General features: G+C 39.1%; 1 non-coding gene across 1 annotated transcript; it reads left to right on the top strand.

Annotated features, from left to right (window-relative positions):
* The first annotated feature begins 13,691 nt into the window (after nt 1-13,691).
* Nucleotides 13,692-13,795, top strand: LOC131818986 (U6 spliceosomal RNA). The gene has a single exon (XR_009349000.1). It is a non-coding gene; the product is annotated as a U6 spliceosomal RNA (small nuclear RNA).
* Nucleotides 13,796-18,419: the final 4,624 nt, after the last annotated feature.

Below are 18,419 nucleotides of genomic sequence, written 5' to 3'. Positions count from 1 at the left end.
GATGTCAATATTATTATTTTGGATTATTAGACGCACTTACTATAGTAGAAATATTTGAAATGGAGAAAAATGTAGAGAAAAACTTAAAATCACCCATAAAAAAGTCACCCATAAGTCTAGAATCCCTTATTCCAAATAATGTTAATGTTTAATATTTTTTTCCAGTAACTTTGGACATCCAAATTTATGTACTTGCTATAGTGAAAGTGCTTTAAAATAGTGTAAGGTGGGGGCACCTGGGTGGCTCAGTTATTAAGGGTCTGCCTTCAGCTCAGATCATGATCCCAGGGTCCTGGCATAGAGCCCTGCATCGGGCTCCTTGCTTGGCAGGAGATTTGCTTCTCCTTCTCCCATTCCCCCTGCTTGTATTCCCTCTCTTGCTGCCTCTCTCTCTTTCTGTCAAATAAGTAAATAAAACCTTTAAAAAAAATAAAATAGTGTAAGGTGATTAAAAAATAATAATTTATAATTTCCTAAACATGGTCCTTTGGGTAGTCCAGAGTATTCTCTCCTCCATCCATTTCTGTGCCCAGTGGCCATCTGCTTTTGTTTATATCCTTGACAAAGGGGATAGAATGATCTTAGGGTATGACAAAATTGGCAAGACCTAATTGATTTTTAAAAGTAAGTCCATGTTTGGCAGTTCCTTTGCGCTGGGGTTGGGGGAGAGGGAAGCTGCAGGGAGATAGAGAGTAACAGGCAATGCCACAAAATCAAATAAACAACTGTAACGTGTTTGGTGTTGCAACTCCGAAAAGGCTGGAAATGATCACAGCCTGAAGGCAGTGGTCCTGTGACACCGTGTGTGGTGAGGGCAGCTCTTCTTGCAAACCAGTCTCAGGGACCCTGCCCCTTGTGTCCTGGGCCTCTTCATTCTACAGTCCTCTCAAAAGATCTCTCTCTCTCTCATTGATGGCTTGTTTTAAATCCATCTAATTTAAAACTTTATGTTTTAAGTCTTCCCACAGCTGTGCTATTTTGAGAATAACAGAACCAGAAGAGAAGCGTTGGTATCATCTATAGGACCTCCCTTTGCCCAGTTTGCTCAGGGCCAACAACAGAGTGTTCACAGCCTAAGACTGGAGCCCAAATTCTGTTATCTATTTCCATTTTGTCACACCAGCCGTCCTAGTTGCTCCTTGTTCTGGGTTGAATTATGTTCCCTCTCCAGTCACAGAATGTGACTTTCTTTGGAAATAGGGTTATTGCAGGTGTAATTAGTTGTGAAGTAGAGTGGGCCTCCAATCCAATATGACTCACATTCTTATTAAAAGGGGAGTTTTGGACACAAACAGGTGCACAGGGAGATGAGGCAGAGAGTAAGAGGATGTACCTCTAAGTCAAGGAATGCCTGAGATTGCCAGTAAACCACTATGAGCTGGGGAGAGGCATGAAACAGATTCTCCCTCCCAGTCCTGAGAGGGAATCAACTCTGTGGATACATTGATCTCAGACTTCTGGCCTCTGGAATTCTGGAACACTACAATTCTGTTGTTTAAGCAACTCAGTTCTTGGTACTTTGTACCACAGCCCTAGTAAACTAGTACACTCCCCCTAGTAGGACCTCAAGAAATCATAGACTCTGGGAAGATTAATGCTCTCCATAGGGCTTAGAGTCTCTTTGGTGATTCTGGCTTCCTTTTTCCTCTCTTTGGAGAGTGGTAGTACTAAGGCAGAGGTAAAGTTTTCCAAGCATATATCAATAGTTTGGATTACTAAAGTATACCATCAGATTATATCCATGCAAATTATACCTATATATTCAAGGGACCTTGTGCAAACTGTATTTATCATTTGTATGCCTATGTATATATACACATAGAGACTGTCTGTATTTATACTTATGTACAAAGAAGAGGATTAGGAATATAAAAGACATAGATAAACCCCTTCATCCAACCAATGTGCAGAGTGCACATTCCTCTCATTCTCACATGGAACATTCACAAGGAGAGGTTGATTTTAAGTCAATTATCTACGTTTCTACTCTAGAAAACTAGAAATGAGGGCACCTGGGTGGCTCAGCTGTGAAGCATCTACCTTCGGCTCAGGTCATGATCCCAGGGTCCTGGGATCGAGCCCCACATTGGACTCCCTGTTCAGCAGGAATCCTGCTTCTCCCTCTCCCACTCCCTCTGCTCATGTTCCCTCTCTGGCTGTCTCTCTCTGTCCAATAAATAAAATATTTTAAAAATTAAAAAAAAAAAAGAAAACTAGAAATGGAAGAGCAAATCTGAAGTAAGTAGAAGAAAAGAAATAATAAAAATTTGAGCAGAACTCAATGAAATAGGGGTGCCCAAGTATCTCAGTCCGTTAAGCATCTGCCTTCAGCTCAGGTGATGGTCCCAGAGTCCCGGCATTGAGCCCCACATCGCGCTCTCTGCTCAGCAGAGTCTGGTTCTCTCTCTCCCTCTGGCCCTCTCAGCACTTGGGCTCTCTCTCACTCTCTCTCAAATAACTAAATAAAATCTTTTTAAAAAAAGAAACCAATGAAATATAAAACAGGAAATCCATAGGGAAAATCAACAAAACTGAAAGCTGGTTCTTTGAAAAGATTGCTATAACTCTAGCCAGGATAATTAAGAAAAAAGAGTGGTGACACAAATTACTAATATCAGGAATTAAAGAGGGGATATCATTGCAGATCCCATGGATATTAAAAAGATAGTAAAGGAATACTATGAGCAACTCTCTGTTCACAAATTTGATAACCTACATGAAATGAACCAATTCCTTGAAAGGCACAATCTGCCAAGACTCACAGTACAAGATAGATGATCTGAATGGGCCTATATCTGCTATATCAGCTAAAGAAGCTGACTCAACAGTATATAGCCTTCCAAAACAGAAAGTGCCAAGCGCACATGAGTTCACTGGTGAATTCTACCAAATATTTAAGGAGGAAAAGCATATCCATTCTCTCCAATCTCTTTCAGAAGATAGAACCAGAGAATATACTTCCTAACTCATTCTGTGAGTCTAGCATTACCAAGATACCAAAACCTGACAATCTACAGACCAATATTTCTCATGAACCCAGATGTAAAAATTCTCAACAGAATATTAACGAATTAAATCTGACAATGTATAAAAAGAATTATAGAACATGACCCAATGAAATTTATCTCAGGTATGCAAGGCTGTTTCAACATTTGAAAATTAATTAATGTAATCTATCACATCAACAAATTAATGAAGAAAAGCCACATGATCATATCCATAGAATCAGAAAAACCATTTGATAAACTCCAGCAGCCATTCATGATAAAAATTCTTGGTAAACATGGAATAAAGGGGGAGCTTTCTCAACTTTATGAAGAGTATCTGTAAAACAACGTATAGGTCATATTATACTTAATGGTGATAAACTCAAAGCTTTCCCCCAAGAATAGGAAGAAGGCAAGGATGTTCCTTCTCATCACTGCTCTTTAACATCATACTTGGAATTCTAGCTAATGCAATAAGACAAGGAAAGGAAATAAAATGTATACAGATTTGGAAGAAAGAAAGAAAACTGTCTTTGTTAACAGATGACATGATCATTTACATAGAAAATTTTTTAAAAACCCCAAAGCTCCTGGAACAAATAAGCGATTATGGCAAGGTTTTAGAATGCAAGGTTAAGATACAGTGATCAGCCACTTTCCTATATATACCAGCAATGAGCAAGTGACATTTGAAATTAAAAAACATAATACCATTTACATTAGTACTGAAAAAAATGAAACAGCCACAAATCTAACAAAGTAGGTATAAGATATATATATATATATATATATATATATATATACACACACACATATATACATATATATATATGGAAAACTATAAAACTCAGATTAAAAATATCAAAGAACTAAATAAATGGACAGATATTTCATGTTCTTGGATAGGAAGAGCCAATAGTGTCAAATTGTAATTTCTTCCCAAATTCTTCTGTAGAGTCAGTATGACCCACCCCCCAAAAATCCCAGTAAGTTATTTTATGACTATTGACAAACATATCCTAAAGTTTATTTGGAAAGGAAATGACCTAGAATAGCCAACACAATATTGGAAGAGGGCAAAGTTAGAGGAATTGATACTACCCAAATTCAAGGCAGAGATTGTCAGACTGAATTTTTTTTTTTTAAGATTCAGTTTGGGGTGACTGAGGGGCACAGTCACTTGAGCATCTGACTCTTGGTTTCATCTCAGGTGGTGATCTTGGGGTCCTGGGATAGAGTTCTGCATTGTGCTCCATGCTCAGTGCAGAGTCTGCTTGAGATTCTCTCTCTCCCTCTCCCTCTGCCCCTACCTCCCACACTCACTCTCTTTCTCAAATAAATAAATATTTTTAAAAAAGATTTAATTATATGCTAATTACAAGGACATACTTTAATTTTTAAAAAAGATTTTATTTGTCAGAGAGAGAGAGAGAGAAAGCACAGGCAGGGGGAGCAGCAAGCAGAGGGAGAAGCAGGCTCCCCATTGAGCAAGGAGCCTGATGTGGGACTCGATCCCAAGACCCTGGGATCATGACCTGAACTGAAGGCAGATGCCCAACCGACTGAGTCACCCAGGCATCCCAAAAGACATACTTTAGATTCAAAAGCACAAATAGGCTGATGGTAAAAAGATGGAGAAAAATACACATGCCAAGAGTAACCATACATGAACCAAAGTGGCTATACTAATATCAGACAAAATAGATTTTAAGACAAAAATATTATTAAACACAAAAAGGGAAATTTCATAATCATAAAAGGGTATAGTAGGTATAACACTTCTAAGTACATACTCACCCAACAGCACCCTGCAATATAAGAAGCAGAACTGACAGAATCAAAAGAGGAAAGGGAGAGGCGCCTGGGTGGCTCAGTGGGTTGGGCCTCTGCCTTCAGCTCCCGTCATGATCTCAGGGTCCTGGGATCCAGCTCTGCATCGGCTCTCTGCTCAGCAGGGAGCCTGCTTCCTCCTCTCTCTGCCTGCCTCTCTGCCTCCTTGTGATCTCTCTCTGTCAAATAAATAAGTAAAATCTTAAAAAAAAAAAAAAAAGAGGAAAGTGATATCAGTAGTAGATACAAGGATGAGAGGAGAGATGACCTTAGGTATCTGGTTTGTATAACTTGTTGAATGATGGGGTAGCCATAATCCAAATGGTCCACAGTGACTTCTGCCTCCTAACATCAATGTCCTTCCTTTCTTTTTTATTTTATTTTATTTATTTATTTGACAGAGAGACAGCGAGAGAGGGAACACAAGCAGGGGAGTAGGAAAGGAAGAAGCAGACTCCCCACTGAGCAGGGACCCTGATGTGGGGCTTGATCCTATGACCCTGGTATCGTGACCTAAGCCAAAAGCAGATGCTTAACCACTGACCTACCCAGGTGCCCCTCAATGTCCTTCCTTATTTTTTTAGACATTTTTATTAACATTATATATTATTTGCCCCAGGGGTACAAGTCTGTGTGAATCGTCAGGCTTACACATTTCACAGCACTCACCATAGCACATACCCTCCCCAATGTCCATAACCCAACTACCCTCTCCACACCCTACCTACCCCCAGCAACCCTGTTTGTTTTGTGAGATTAAGAGTCTCTTATGGTTTGTCTCCCTCCCGATCCCATCTTGTTTCATTTTTTCCTTCCCTACCCCTCAAACCCCCCACTCTGCCTCTCAAATTCCTCATATCAGCGAGATCATATGATAATTGTCTTTCTCTGATTGAATGTCCTTCCTTATTGAATAGTGCTAATCTTATGTATCCAGTAGGATACCATAGAAATGACAAAGGGTGGCTTCTGAGGCTAGATCATCCCTGCTCGGCAGGGAGCTGGTTACGTGGCTCTATCCTAGGACCCCGGGATCATGACTTGAGCTCAAGGCAGACGCTTAGCCAACTGAGCCACTGACTCAGCCAAATGACTGAGTCATTTTTATTAATTAGGATGCATATTTTGGTCTCATTTATTTGGTACTTGTAAATTGGTACTTGTAAATTACATTTGTTTTATGAGTTTTTAAAAATTGAGACGTGTGAATGTGCTCTTACTTTAACCCCTTCTTGGGAATAAGCATCCACTTCTTGATTAAATTGAATTAAGTGTTCCCTTGTGCATGAAACTAGTGCTGTATAAAACCAGTTAAATAGGGGCATCTGGGTGGCTCAGAGGGTTGGGCTGCTTTGGGCTCTCTGCTCAGCGGAGAGCCTGCTTGCCCCTCTCTCTCTCTGCCTGCCTCTCTGCCTATTTGTGATCTCTCTTTCTCCGTCAAACACATAGAACAAAAGAAAATCTTAAAACCAGTTAAATAAATATGGCCCCTGCCCTCAGAAATGCACAAATGTGAAAGAACTAGAGATATATACACTTTCCCAGAGTCCACACTTTGGCACAAGCACAAGAAGCCAAGAATACATTGATCAAATATTCACAAGACACATAAGCATTGCAGTTAATAATTTTCATGTTAGGGCTCACTGACACCTAAGTGGGAACTTAATGGTAGTTAAAAAAAATCAGTAGAGGAGTAAAAATCTATAACTTTTGTGAGCAAATTTACCGGTCACTTTGATAGATTGGTCATATACAAAATCTCTCGAGAAAATACTGATGTATGTTCATGGGTATGCTTGTAACTCTTAGTTTATTTATTTTTTAAGAAAGGAGACAGGGTTCCTGGGAGAGAGTTGGCATTCACATGCCTTGTCACTGTGGATTGTTGTCCTGAAGTCAGGCAATATTCCATCACCATCTCTGCATTCCCCGTGCCCCGGTGTGCAGGAAACTTAGCAGGATCAATCTCTGGTCATTCTCTTTCTGTTCTTTTCTCACCGTCTGCGTTCCTCAGTAGCCTCTCGTTTTTCCCAGATTTGCTGGGACTTTCCTCTGCCTCTCAATCCACATGATTCTCCTTCGGGTGGCCAGGGGTGGGGGAATGGATCCATTCTGTGGCACACGCAATAAGGTGCAACACTGAAGTCACGGAGCCGGACATTTCTCAATATTTGCTCTGGCAGATGTAGGGAGCCAGAGCTGCTCCTGTGTTCTAGGGGACTGAAATCAGTTTGTAAAGAGAGGGGAAGGAATCTGCCTGGCCTCAGGTCTGGAGGGTAGGAGGTTTGCCAGACAGTGAGTCCAGACTTCCTTTGCTTGTCTGGTTGGCAAATGGACTCCTTCTTCAAGTTGCAACACAAGGGTCAAAAAAGCCTTCTCTGCTCCTCTGGGTGCATTGTGAATCTTCTGTAGGCTTCCATGGCGGTGATTATCTGTCTAGGAGCCTCTTTATTTATCTATCCCCAGTGCCCATCACAGTGCTTGTCACGTCAAGGGCACTCAGCAAATGTTAACAGAACAAAAGCCAACCAGAGAGGATTGGCTCTGCCTTCCTTTCGTCATTTGATAACTGGCCAGCAAACCGAATGGCCTAATTAACCAGGGGCTCGGGTTAATTAGTCACAAAAGTTAATGATTTTTATTGCCTTTATTGATTTTTTTAACTGTCACTTAAGTACCGTGAACACAGGGTGGGGTGTTTTAGTGGCTACGAGGCAGTAGAGCCTGGTGGGTAAGAATGCTACCACGGCCTAAGTTTTGACTCTGCTGTTCAGTCCCTGTGTGACCTTTGGCATGTTCCTTAACCTTTCTGTGCCTGGGTTCTATGCTGTGTAATAGTACCTGTCTCCTGTTGTAAGAATTGGAGGAGCTAACTTTTTTTTTTTTTTTTAAGATTTATTTATTTATTTGACAGACAGAGATCACAAGCAGGCAGAGAGGCAGGCAGAAAGGCAGGCAGAGGCGCTGAGCAGAGAGCCTGATGCGGGACTCGATCCCAGGACCCTGATATCATGATTGGAGCCAAAGGCACAGGCTTAACCCACTGAGCCACCCAGGCACCCTGCATGTGTGTAATTTTGTAAGAAAATCACTTTTCAACTCAGAGGACTCATTTCAAAAGAGAACACCAGACAAAGTTGTTATCTTTATGGTTGTCTCAAGAAGTGGCCACTAGTATCACAAAAGTAATTAAATTTAGTGTAATGAGTCATTAAATATTACCTTGAAGGGGCATGAGAGTGCTTTCCTTTTCCTTCATTTGTGACTTTTCTCTGCCATTCAAGCAGAGGCACCATTTCACAGGGGAGACTAGCACTATTAGGGCAGAGAAAGTACCTGGGGTCAGCTTCTGACTTCCAAAAAGGGTTCTTGAACACCACATTGTATATATATGATTCCATTTATAGAAAATATCCAGAATAGGCATAAAAAGTAGATTACTGGTTGCCGGGCAAGGGCAGCTGGAGCTGGGGTGGGGTGGGGAGCGGTGAGAAGTGGGCAGGGATTGCTAATAGGTATGGGGTTTCTTTTTGGAGTGATGGCAATGTTCTGGAATTAAATAGTTGTGATGATTGTGAAACCTTGTGAATATACTAAAAACCAGTGAATTGTACACTTGGTTGACTTTTGTGGTATATGAATTATGTTTCAATTTTAGAAAACAATAATGTATTATTACAAAACGATTAGTGATTGTGATCTAGAGAAAGACTGAGGAATTGGAGCATGGTTTAAACTCTGGATTATTCCAGGAGCGCCTGGATGGCTCAGTCATTGGGCTCAGGTCATGATCCCCGGTGCTGGGATCGGCCCTGCATCGAGCTCCCTCGTCAGTGGGAGGCCTGCTTCTCCCTCTCCCACTCCCCCTGCTTGTGTTCCCTTCTCTTGCTGTGTCTCTCTCTGTCAAATAAATAAAATGTTAAAAAAAAATAAATTCTGGATTATTCTGAACATCAGAATGTGAAGAACACACATTATTTCCCAGGAATCTGGGCCTGTTTATTTAGGGGCTTTCTCTGTAAGCACAAATGACACTCTTCCTAAGAATGCTAATAATTGGTGTCAGATTGAGGTTCTAGCCATCCACAAATGAAAAAACCCAAGTTCTCATAAAAGAAAAATGACTGAGTTAGTGGAGCATGGTTTAATAGTTATGCAGAGAACAAGCCAAAATAGAATGGCCAGCAGGCATTTCGGTCAGCAAACAGATGACAGTTTACTTTCTTTTTCACTTTTAGAGCCCTTAACATTAATAATAGTTCAACTGATCTTCCCTTCTAACCATAAAAGAAACATCAGACAGACCCAAATTGAGGAATATTCTATATGCCAAGGTCATGAAAAATAAGGAACGTCTGAGAAGCTATCTCAGATTAGATTCAGGGGACATGACTGCTAAATGTAACATGGGCTCCTGGATGGAATCCTGGAAACAGGCTCCCTGCTGAGCAGAGCCCCAACAGGGCTCGATCTCAGGACCCTGGGATCATGATCTGAGCCAAAGGCAGAGGCTTTAACCTACTGAGCCACCCAGGCACCCCAAGTTGTTAGGTTTTATTTATTTATTTTTTTTTTATTTTATATATATATATATATATATATATATATATATTTTTTTTTTTTTTTTTTTTTTTTTTTAAAGATTTTATTTATTTATTTGACAGAGCGAGATCACAGTAGGCAGAGAGGCAGGCAGGGAGAGAGAGAGAGGGAAGCAGGCTCCCTGCTGAGCAGAGAGCCCGATACGGGACTCGATCCCAGGATCTTGAGATCATGACCTGAGCCGAAGGCAGCGGCTCAACCCACTGAGCCACCCAGGCGCCCAGTTGTTAGGTTTTAAATGAAAGTCATAACTATGGCTGATTGGTGTAGCTTTATCTGAGTATGTCTACAGTTCATTGGAACCTGTCTGCCCAGGAGCAGAATAGGAAGGCTTCCTAAATAGACATGGTTCCTCTGATTTGTTTTTACCCTCAGGATTCTACTGAGAGAAAACATGAGCTACAGAAGAGGGAAATTACCAAAACTTGTTTGCTTTCTGATCTAGGTTCAGTTGTCAGCTACCGAGTCTGAGGGCGTGTCCATGTGGATGACCTGATAGAGCCGCCCTTGCCCCCTTCACACCCCCGTAACCCAGCAGATTCTGCGTCAGCTGCACTATTTGCCGGACCACCCACCAAAATCCTGTGCTGCTGGCTGTTCTTTGATCTGTAAACCTGAATCTGAGCCAGCTGGGTTGAGACAGAGGAGGCCGGGCTGTTCCCCTGCAGTCACTTCCTAGGTCTGGTTCTCACCTAAGAAAAAAACGAGTCACCCTCTAAGTCAGATAGTGGACAGGAGCAGGTAACTCACAAAACACCAAGAACTAAAGAAATAGATGAAATGACCACCCTCATCAAAATAAAAAGGGACAGAAATAACAGCAACACCTTAAAGCCATTTTCGTTATCCACCTGGCAATCTATTTGGCAAAGATTTCTTTAGAAAACAACTCCCAGGATTTGCAAACAATTACCAATAGGGAGGTAATTGGCCCTTCTGAAAGCAAGCTGGCAGTGCACATCAGGAACTGTAAAAATGTTTGTTCTAGAATAGAACATTTCATCAAAGGTTCAGAAAGATACGGGAATTAGGTACAAAATGAAAGTGACAATTTCAAAATAACTAGGAGACAGAATTCCATTTTTGGCAATATTAAGGTCAGAATGGCCTAGAGAATCTTCAGTTACAAAAATATCTAGGACTTGTGAAATCATTATGTTGTACACCTGAAACTAATGTAACCTTGTGTGACAACTGTACTTGAACTTAAAAACAAATCTAGGGGCCCCTGGATGGCACAGTCGGTTGAGCATGGGACTCTTGGTTTTGGCTTGGGTCTGGTCTTGGGGTGGTGGGATCGAGCCCTGTGTCAGGTTCCATGCTGAGCACATGAAACTTAGGTTTCTCTCTCCCTCTCTCTCCACCCCTTCCACCTCTCTCTAAAATAAATAAATAAATCTTAAAACAGAAACAAATGTAGAACCCTATTTACATCACCCATGAGAAAATCAATCAAGAATGTCCTTGAGGGGTATCTGGGTGGCTCAGTGGGTTAAAGCTTCTGCCTTTGGCTCAGGTCATGATCCCAGTGTCCTGGGATTGAGCCCCGCATCAGACTTCATCTCAGCAGGGAGCCTGCTTCCTCCTCTCTCTCTGCCTGCTTTTCTGCCTACTTGTGATCACTGTCTGTCAACTAAAGTCTTTGAAAAAAAAAAAAAAGTCTTTGAATGACACATTAGACCAGATAGACTGAACATACATATATAAAACATCCCCTCTAAACAACAGAATATACATTCTTTTCCAGTGACATGGAACATTCTTCAGAAGAGATCACATGTCAGACCACAAAATGAGTCTCAATAAATTTAAGGAGATTGAAACCATAGCAAGCAGCTCTCATGGTATAACACTAGAAATCAATTACTATAATAAAACTCGAAAAAACAAATATTTGGAAGATAAATGACATGGTCCTAAACAACAAGTGTGTCAACAAAGAAATCAAAGACGAAAAGAAGAAATACTTGGAGACAAATGAAATTGAAAACACAGTGGTCCAAAATCTTTGGGATGCAGTGAAAGCAGTTCTAGGAGGAAAGTTTATAGTGATATAGGCCTACCTCAAGAATCAAGAAAAATTTCAAATAATCTAACCTTATACTTAAAGAAACTAGAAAAAGAAGAAAAAGGTTAACAGAAGGAAGGAAATAATGAAGATCAGAGTAGAACTAAATGAGAAATAGAAATAGAAAAGATGAGTGATACCAACCTTTTGTCTGTACTGTCATTTGCAAATATCTTCTCCCATTCCATGGGTTGCCTCTTTGTTTTGTTGACTGTTTCCTTTGCTGTGCAGAAGCTTTTGATCTTGATGAAGTCCCAAAAGTTCATTTTCCCTTTTGTTTCCTTTGCCTTTGGAGACTATCTTGAAAGAAGTTGCTGTGGCTGATATCGAAGAGGTTACTGCCTATGTTCTCATCTAGGATTCTGATGGATTCCTGTCTCACATTGAGGTCTTTTATCCATTTCGAGTTTATCTTTGTGTACGGTGTAAGAGAATGGTCGAGTTTCATTCTTCTACATATAGCTGTCCAGTTTTCCCAGCACCATTTCTTGAAGAGACTGTCTTTTTTCCACTGTATATTTTTTCCTGTTTTGTTGAAGATTATTTGACCATAGAGTTGAGGGTCCATATCTGGGCTCTCTACACTGTTCCACTGGTCTATGTGTCTGTTTTTATGCCAGTACCATGCTGTCTTGGTGATCACAGCTTTGTAGTAAAGCTTGAAATCAGGTAACGTGAGGCCGCCAGTTTTATTTTTGTTTTTCAACATTTCCTTAGCGATTCGGGGTCTCTTCTGATTCCATACAAATTTTAGGATTATTTGCTCCAGCTCTTTGAAAAACACCGGTGGAATTTTGTTCAGAATGGCATTAAAAGTATAGATTGCTCTAGGCAGTATAGACATTTAAACAATGTTTATTCTTCTGATCCAAGAGCATAGAATGGTCTTCCATCTTTTTGTGTCTTCTTCAATTTCTTTCATGAGTGTTCTGTAGTTCCTCGAGTACTGATCCTTTACCTCTTTGGTTAGGTTTATTCCCAGGTATCTTATGGTTCTTGGTGCTATAGTAAATGGAATCAATTCTCTAATTTCCCTTTCTGTATTTTCATTGTTAGTGTATAAGAAAGCCACTGATTAATGTACATCGACTTTGCAAATGACAGTACAGATAAAAGGTTGACATCCAGGATCTATAAAGAACTCCTCAAACTCAACACACACAAAACAGATAATCATATCAAAAAAGGGGCAGAAGATATCAACAGATACTTATCCAATGAAGACATACAAATGGCTCTCAGACACATGAAAAAATGTTCATCATCACTAGCCATCAGGGAGATTCAAATCAAAACCACATTGAGATACCACCATACACCAGTTAGAATGGCCAAAATTAGCAAGACAGGAAACAGCATGTTTCCAGAGGATGTGGAGAAAGGGGAACCCTCTTACACTGTTGGTGGGAATGCAAGTTGGTGCAGCCACTTTGGAGAACAGTGTGGAGATTCCTCAAGAAATTAAAAATAGAGCTTCCCTATAACTCTGCAACTGCTCTACTGCGTATTTACCCCAAAGATACAGATGTAGTGAAAAGAAGGGCCATCTGTACCCCAATGTTTACAGCAGCAATGGCCACAGTTACCAGACTGTGGAATTTCCCTTTCAAGATGCCCTTCAACAGACAAATGGATAAGGAAGATGTGGTCCATATACACTATGGAGTATTATGCCTCTATCAGAAAGGATGAATACACAACTTTTGTAGCAACACGGACAGGACTGGAAGAGATTATGCTGAGTGAAATAAGTGAAGCAGAGAGAGTCAATTATCATATGGTTTCACTTATTTGTGGAGCATAACAAATAACATAGAGGACATGGGGAGATGGAGAGGAGAAGGGAGTTGAGAGAAATTGGAAGGGGAGGTGAACCATGAGAGACTATGGACTCTGAAAAACAACCTGAGGGTCTTGAAGGGGTGGGGGGTGGGAGGTTGGGGGAACCAGGTGGTGGGTATTAGGGAGGGCACGTATTGCATGGAGCACTGGGTGTGGTGCAAAAACAATGAATACTGTTATGCTGAAAAGAAATTTTAAAATTACAATAAAGTGGAGAAAGATTAAAAAAAAGAAAAGATGAATGAAACCAAGAGCTGATTCTTTGAAAAGATAAACAAAATTGATAAACCTTTAGCCAGACCCATCAGAGAAAAATGAAAGAGGACTCAAATAAATAAAATAATAGATGAAAGAGAATAGTGTTCTCTTTGGCAGCACTTATACTAAAACTGGAATGATACAGAGATTAGCATGGGCCCTGTGCAAGGATGACACTGAAATTCATGAAGTGTTCCATATTTTTCTGTGAATTGTGTAAGACTCATGAATCGCAGAACTGTACCCCAGAAACAAATAATACATTATATGTTAATAAAAAGATAAAAATAAATTAAAAAAAAAAGAAAGAGGAGAATAGTTGACACCACATAAATGCAAAGGATTATAGGAGACTACTATGAAAAACCATATGCCAACAGATTGGATCATAAATTACCTATAAGAATGAAAAAATAACAAGAAGTATACAACCTTCCAAAACTGAATCAGAAAAACAGATCAGTTACTAATAATGAAATGGAATTGGTGATCAGAAAATTCCTAACAAACAAAAGTCCTGGACGAGATGGATTCACATTTGAATTCTACCAAACCTTAAAGAAAACAAATAGGAAGGAAAGCTTCCAAATATATTCTATTAGACCAGCATTACCCTGATACCAAAACCAGACAAAGACACTGGAAAAAAAAAAAAGCCCAAACCAAAAAAAAAAAAAATTGTAAGACAATATTCCTGATGACCATAGATGCAAAAATCCTCAACAAAATACTGGTAAATTATATTCAACAATACATTAAAAGGACCATTCAGTATGACTTATTCTGGAGATGAGAGGAGGGCTCAATATCCAGAAAACAATGTGATACACCACATTAACAAAATGAGAGATAAAAATCATATGATCATCTCAATAAATGCAGAAAAAGCATTTGACAAAATTAAACATTCATTCATGATTAAAACTTCCAAGAAAGTGAGCTTAGAGGAAACATACCTCAACTTAATAAAGGCAATATATGACAAACCCACAGCTAATATACTCAGAAGTGAAAAACAGATTTTGCTCTTAGCTCAGAAACAAAACAAGGATGTCCACTCTCACTGCTTTAATTCAACTTATTACTGAAAGTCCTAGCCACAGCAATCAGACAAGAAAAATAAATAAAAAGCATTCAAATGGGTAAGGAAGAAGTTACAACATCCTTATTTGCAGACGACATATTATACATAGAAAACTCTAAGATCTCTCTCTCTCTCTCTCTCTCTCACACACACACACACACACACACACACAGCTATTAGAAGTAATAAGCTGAGTAAAGTTGCAAGATGCAAAATATTCAGCTATCTTTTGCATTTCTATACCCTAATAATGAAATAGCTGGAAGAGAAATTCAGAAAATAATTTCATTTACAATTGTACCAAAAGAATAAAATACTTAGGATAAACTTAACCAAGGACATGAAAGACCTGTACTCTGGAAACTACAAAACATTTTTGAAAGAAACTGAGATGATCCAAACAAATGGAAAGACATACCATGCTCATGGATAAGAAGAATTCGTATTGTTAAAATATCCATACTACCCAAAGCAATCTACAGATTCATTGAAATCCCTATGAAAACATCAGTTGTATTTTTCATGGAACTAGAAGAAATTATTCTAAAACCTGTATGGAAACACAGAAGACCCCAAATAGCCAAAGCAATCTTGAGAAAGAAGAACAAAAGCAGAAGTGTCACTATCCTGGATTCCAAGATACTACAAAGCTTTAATAATCAAAACAGTATGGTACTGGCATAGAAACAGACACATGGATCAGGAGAACAGAGTAGAGAGCCCAGAAATAACCTACATTTATATGGTTAATCTATGACAAAGGAGACAAGAATATACAATGGGGTAAGACAGCCTCTTTAATAAATCATTTTGAGAATACTGGACATCTACATGTAAAAGAATGAAATTGGACCACCTTCGTACATCATACACAAAAATAACTAAAAATGGATTAAAGACCTAAATGTGACACCTGAAGCCATAAAACTCCTGGAAGAAAACATAGGCAATAATCTCTTTAACATCAGCAATAGAAACATTTTTCTAGACATGTCTCCTCAGGCAAGGGAAACAAAAGCAAAAATAAACTATTGGGGCTACACTGAAATAAAAAGCTTGTGCACAGTGATGGAAACTATCTACAAAATGAAAAGGCAACTTACTCAACGAGAGAAGATATTTTCAAATGATATATATGATAAGGGGTTGATATACAATATATAAAGAACTTATACAACTCAATACCAAAAGAACTCTCAAATCATCTGATTAAAGAATGGGCAGATGACCTGAATAGATATTTTCCCAAAGAGACCTGCAGATGGCCAACAGACACATGAAAAGATGCATAACATCATTAATAAGGGAAATGCAAATCAAAGAACTACATTGAGATATTACCTTACAGTTGCTGGAATGGCTAGTATAAAAAAAAAAAAGCAAGAAATTACAAGTGTTGGTGAGGATGTAAAGAGAAAGGAGCCCTCATATACTGTTGGTGGAAATGCAAATTGGGGCAGCCACTGTGGAAAACAGTATGGAATTTTCTCAAAAAATTGAAGATAGAAATATCCAGTAATTCCACTACTGGGTATTTATGCAAAGAAAACCAAAACACTAACTCAAAAAAATATATGCACCCCTATGTTTATTACATCATTATTTATAATAGCCAAGATATAGTAGCCACCCAAGTCCATTGATAGATAAATGGTTAAAGAAGGTTTGATACACATATACAACACACATACACAGTGGAATATTACTTAGCCATAAAAAATGAGATCTTAACATCTGGGACAACATCGGTAGACCTAGAGGGTATTATGTTTATGAAACAAGTCACCTTGAGAAAGAAAAATGCCATATGATTTCACTTAAATGTGGAATCTAAAAACCAAATGAATGGACAAACAAAAAAAAAAGCAGAATCAGCCCTGTAACTAGAGAACAAACTGATGGTTGAAGAAGGAGGAGAAGAGAATTGGAAGATGGGCAGAATGAGTGAAGGGGAGTGGGAGGTATAGACTTCTAGTTATAAAATGAGTAGGTCATGAGAATGAAGGTACAGCATAGGGTACATACCATCAATGATACTGTAATAGTGTCCTACGGTGACAGATGGTAGCTACACTTGTGATGGGCACAACATAACATGTATAATTGTCCTATCACCATGCTGTATACTGAAACTAAAGTAACATTATGTATCAACTATAGTTTAATCTAAAAATATATATCTAGAAATGTTGGATAAAATATAACAAAAAAGCACCTGGGTGGCTCAGTTGGTTAAGCAATTGCCTTCAGCTCAGATCATGATCCTGGAGTCCTGGGATCGAGTTCTGCACTGGGCTCCCAGCTCCACAGGGAGTCTGCTTCTCCCTCTGACCTTCTCCTTGATCACACTCTTTCTCACTGTCTCTCTCTCAAATAAAATAAAATATTTTTTAAAATATATAACAAAATGTCTGACTGAGCTCCAAAGATACAAAAAGGGAATACCCCAGAGGCCAAACAATGAAAAGGAATGGAACACCAGAGACATAGGTGGGTTGATACTGCTGCTACCCCAGAATTGATTATCTGAGTAATCTGGAGCTCCTGTGTTAACTTCCTGGTGAGGACCGAACACCAAGCCCATAGACTGTGTGGTTGTGTGGGAGGGGGAGTTGAACCCGAGTCTCATGTGTAGCTGAGATCATTGAGAGTCTAATTGTTGAGTGGCAGGTTGTCAAGATAACATATCTATATTGTCTCTTCTTTCTGTAGCCTATCAGCTGATCAGTTTGGCAGGTCTATCAGTATTCAAAATGTGATTCTGCCTCTAGAAAACTATCCCACACATTATAGGATACTTACAAAACTTCTCAATCATTATTAATGAGTGTGTTTAATATGCTTTATTTTAAGAGAAAAAAATGAGAATCTGTCCCATGTCAACAAGAATAGAATGATTAAATGAATACTATATAGCCATTAAAAGGAATGAAATTGATCTCCATGTATGAAAATGGAAAGGATGTCAAGACAACCTGTTAAGATTTTTTAAAAGGCAAGCTATAGAACAGCATTATTCAACTAATGAATCATTGAACATTATATCAAAAACTAATGATATGTACTGTATCTTGGCTAGTTGAATTTAAAAAGATAAATAAAACTTTAAAAAATTTAATGATTTATGAAAAAAAAGAACAGCCTTATTCAATAGACACAATGCAAACCACATAGTAATTTCAAATTTTCTAGTAGAAGTACTTTAAAATGTAAAAAGAAGTAGGTGAAATTCATTTTATGGACCCAGCACACTTCCGCTGCGCAACTTGAAATTAATTTTAATAGTGTACTTTATTTGACCCAATGTATCCAAAATATTTAAGCATGTAATCAATATAAAATTATTGATGAATTATTTTGCATTATTTTTATATAAGTCTTCAAAACCTGATGTGTATTTTATACCAACACCACTTTTTAAGTACTCAGTAGCTGCTTTTGACTAGTGGCTGCAATAAGGGACAGAGCAGCTGCAGAACAAATATGTAGTATCCAGATTTTCAAACAACTTTAAAACCAGCTACATAAGTATTGTATAGAAACCAAAAACACGGGTGGCTTGTGGCTCAGTGGGGTAAGCATCTGCCTTTAGCTCAGGTCAAGATCTCAGCGTCCGAGGATCAAGCCCCATGTGGTGCTCCTTGCTCAGCAGGGAGCCTGCTTCTCCCTCTCCCTCTGTCATTCCTCCCAGCTGTGCTCACTGTCTCTCTCACCCTCTCTCTTTCTCAATTATAAAAAAAAAAAA

This window comes from Mustela lutreola, chromosome 16, assembly GCF_030435805.1.
Source record: "Mustela lutreola isolate mMusLut2 chromosome 16, mMusLut2.pri, whole genome shotgun sequence".
Taxonomy (NCBI): domain Eukaryota; kingdom Metazoa; phylum Chordata; class Mammalia; order Carnivora; family Mustelidae; genus Mustela; species Mustela lutreola.
Note: the sequence above shows the minus strand (reverse complement) of the source record. Positions and strands in the feature narration are given on the sequence as shown.